This window comes from Sinocyclocheilus anshuiensis, unplaced genomic scaffold (assembly GCF_001515605.1).
Source record: "Sinocyclocheilus anshuiensis isolate Anshui unplaced genomic scaffold, SAMN03320099.WGS_v1.1 scaffold112, whole genome shotgun sequence".
Lineage (NCBI taxonomy): Eukaryota > Metazoa > Chordata > Actinopteri > Cypriniformes > Cyprinidae > Sinocyclocheilus > Sinocyclocheilus anshuiensis.
In genome coordinates this window covers 1,038,746-1,042,880 of record NW_015557175.1, presented here as the reverse complement: position 1 = coordinate 1,042,880, position 4,135 = coordinate 1,038,746, and the positions used below count along the sequence as shown (strand labels likewise).

The 4,135-nt window shown below is 35.9% G+C and overlaps 1 pseudogene; it reads right to left on the bottom strand.

The window, feature by feature from the left end:
- LOC107678438 (N-alpha-acetyltransferase 35, NatC auxiliary subunit-like) overlaps nt 1-4,054 on the bottom strand; it is an 18,697-nt pseudogene extending 14,643 nt beyond the window's left edge.
- Nucleotides 4,055-4,135: the final 81 nt, after the last annotated feature.

Here is a 4,135-nt window from a genome sequence, read left to right as displayed (position 1 = left end):
TTCTTTCTTTGCGTGAACATTTGGGCGGCGTTATGCAAATCTTCCCAGATCGTGACGTAGACATGTGGGGGCGTGTTAGAACGAGCCGTTTTAGGTAGGCGTGGTTAACTCTTAAATTTTATAAAGAATATCTCTTTGGATTTGAGACTTTAGTCTTTGCAACTTTACAGATCTTCTTTATGCACCAAGAGCTTGTAACACTTCAATGAGAAAGGAAAAATTTAAATCTCATCATATGACCCCTTTAAATTAAATTAAAAATCACAAATTTTAAGTTAAATTAAAATAAAAAATGATTATATTAAAAATAAAAAATTTAATTTTAATATGGGGTTAAATTAAAAAATAATAATAATTATTAAAATTACATTCATTAAATTAAAATAAATTAAAAATATTAAATTAAAAAATAAAACGACAAATTTTAAGTTAAATTAAAATAAAAAATGAATTATTAAAAATTAAAAATTAAAATGTTCATGTAATCAAGCATAAAATGAAAACTATTACAATAAAAATAGAATTTTAAATATTAAGTTACTTTTACAAAATACAAAAAATTTTAAATTGCATTTTTTATTTAAACAAAAATTATTATAATGAATTCTAGCTGACAGAAAGTTTAAAAGTAAGACGTTTATTGTGAGTGTTATATTGATTAACAATGTGTCACGTGTGAAGACTGCGTTACCTCCTTTGGTTGTGTCATTCTGTGACTGTATGCCGTACTGTACGGTGGAGTGAATCGCTGGCAGTAAGTCAGCAGCCTGAGTCATCAGCTTCTGTGCTTCACTGACAGCACTCGTCTGAAAAGTTGAATCAACCAATCAAACATCAGGAAATTAACGGACGAATCATTTCGTGAAGCAATAAGCTTGGGTGAACTTAATAATGTCATACCTCTTTTTAAGTGAAGGAGATGAGAGCACTGAGCAGCAGGCGAGTGAATGTAACACAACTGAACAGAGCCAAGCACTGCTGATGCTGAGGGCAAAGGAGAAAGAAAGTCAACAACAACAACCCAAACCATCCATCCATCTCTTTATCTGAATCTAAAATTGGGCAAAATGGTTGTATATCATCTTACATCTAATTCAACCTCAGGATCTCGCTGTTCACCCTGTCGACTGCGTGTACTCTGTAAGAAAACGGAAGAGACGCATATTTAACAAGAGAAAAACCTGAGGAGAATCATGAAAAGTCTTAAGATGGAGTCACCATACCTTCACTTTCCTCTGAAGTTCATCCTCAACATCTTTTAGCATGCCTACATTACAATTTAAATGGTGAAATTAAAAGAAACTGAAATCTTACAAAAATGTATCCGAGTCATATTTCACTCATTTACATTTTGCATAAGGAAAATGCATCAAAACATTATTTCCATGACCCTCGAAATTCTCTTTAATTCTTTTGTAAATTCTCCTCAAATTCTCTGTAATTTGTCTAGATGTTTTACTTTTTAAATGTTAAGCACCATTACTCCAGTCTTCGGAGTCACATGATCCTTCAGAAATCACTCTAATATGCTGATTTGCTGCTCAAGAAACATTTCTTCCAATTACAACTAATATAAAGTTCAAAATAAAAGAATTATTATAATTGGAAAGCTAATGTTTAAATGGTTTTTTTTTTTCCCATTACAGTATTGAGAACTGGTGGGGGAAAAGGCACTTAAGTCACGACAATAAAACAATAAGTACAAAATATAAAAATAAATACAAAAATAGCCTTAATTTTATTTAAGCAAGATATAAATCACAATAAAGGTCAGTCTTTACACTCACCTGTCACTCTCAGATCTGTTACGTTGTTTGCCATTTTAAAGCCGTAAGTCATGGCCTGAAAGTCTTCCTGTGATTGGAAAACAGACAAATCCATATTCACTGAAGAAACCAACAGCAAAACTTAACACTGAAGATTGAATGGATTTAAGTTTTGGTTGTGTCTCTGTTCATACATGTACATTATGTCGTCAGTAATCACACCAGACACTGTCATGATAACTCAATAAAACAACACCACTGGGACAACAGTCTGAGAAATAAAACACTGCGTCTTGCCTCCTCAAACACAGCGGCTTTGTTGACTTTCTCGCGGGCGATGTCGCAGATCTTGAGGATGCCCAGAGCGAAGGCTTTGAGTGCAGGGTCTTGAATCAGATCCGGATTATGAACATAGAGACACGTAAACACAGTCTGAGCCAGAGAATGCCCCTCCAGCCATGTGATCTGAGACAACAGTGAGACAATATTCAATACAGCATACACACTGATATTCATAACACTCAACCAGACACTGCTTTGTTTAATATACTACTATACTAATAAAAAAGTTTGGTATCTGTAAGATTTTTTTTTAAATGAGAGTCGGTAAAAAACTACGGCTCTGTGTAGCAAATGCTGCTCCATCTGAAAGCATGTGATGATGATTTACTGCTGATTACAGAACCGGCTTTACTATCAAAATGCGCATGACAATCGCATTAGATTAATCGTGCAGCCCTAGTCTTAGTGACCATAAATGGCCAAACCGACCACATCAGGAAGATATTCCTGCAGCCGTGCCTCACTGCACCTTTAGAGAATGAACCCTGCATACGATCAACATTTCTCCAGAGCATTGAAAATGCAAGACACAATGTCATAAATCAATCATTAAAAGCATGGGCTGTAATGTGATAAAGCTTGCATCCCATTTAGGAATCACTTTTTACCTCCATAACTAACTGCTAGTGATACGATACATGGATTTTTTTGCTTGTTTTGGAAAAATCTGGTTTGAATATTACTGTAAATGTCACATAAACACGGCCCATTTTTCTCCCTGCGTTTCTCAGGGCTATTCTGAGATCATGTGCTCTCTGATGACAGTGACATCTGCTGCAGAGTTGATTCTCTCATAATAAGCCACTGGTGCGACATACACACCTCTACAGGCTCCTTTGAATTCCTGGGTGACGTCCACCCAGTTGGCGTTGTTTCTCATCTTCTCTGGGATCCCAAGACCCCATCCTCCCTCCTCCTCCTCTACCGAAGACTTCACCATGGAGACGGCTGTGAACGCAAAATACACATGGGTCAAAGACGGGACGTCCCATTTTGGAGTTATACATATAAAGCATATTAAATGCAAGTGTCTACTTTATGGTTTCAAATAACTTTTGTGAAAATGTTCAACACAACATATATTTATGTCAAAATGAAACAACATACTTGATATTTATTAAAATATATTAAAGAAAAGGTGATCATACTAAATTGTATTACATTTGAAAACAACTTGCTGACAAACGGGTAAAACCTAGTGGTCTGAAGGATAGTGGTGAAGATTTAAAGACAATTAATTAGTATTGTGAGGGCTGCACTGTGAACTTTAAATAGAGCACCACTTTTAACGCATAATATGTTTTAGATAATATGGTTTTAGCACAATCTATGTCTCAAAATCTAGTCAGTTACCAACGTAGACAGCATTTTTGGCCGTTATGCGTCCCTCACAATGCTGTCTAAGTTAGCTAGGCAGCTCGCTAGTCGCTAGTTTTAAACGCAGACCAAGATGTCCAAATTTGGTATGTACAGTCAAGCGTGACAGACCACAGACACAGACAATCAAACAAAGCCCAGTGTATTTCTGCTAGTTTAACTGAGCTGATCAGGACGTTTGACTCAAGATCACAACACTGCATCCTCGCGCTACTCAAGTTACTGTCGACGGAGAATCGTCTCAGGAGTTCAGGTGAGCGCGTATATCATGTATATAATTGGATATGAATTATGTTTGATTCGGTCAAATGATTTAAACACAGAAGCATCAACGATGTGACAAACTGTACATGAACAACAAAAAGCCAGATAGATGACAATAGCTGGAGCGATATTCGCTAAGCTGTCTAACCCCTAAAATATATCATTACTACCAAATGTATACTTCATTCCAGTTTACAATAACTTAAATACATATTTAGCAACAAAAAGACCTTCAGGTGATAAATACATACAATACCTTTTGATTGGCAGTCCGTGCTGTTGCAAATATGCAGCGGACGCCAGGGAATGACATCACACTGTGACTTGCATTCTGGGATATGTAGTTCTGAGCCTTGACGCTAAAAAAGCGTTTTATATATATATAT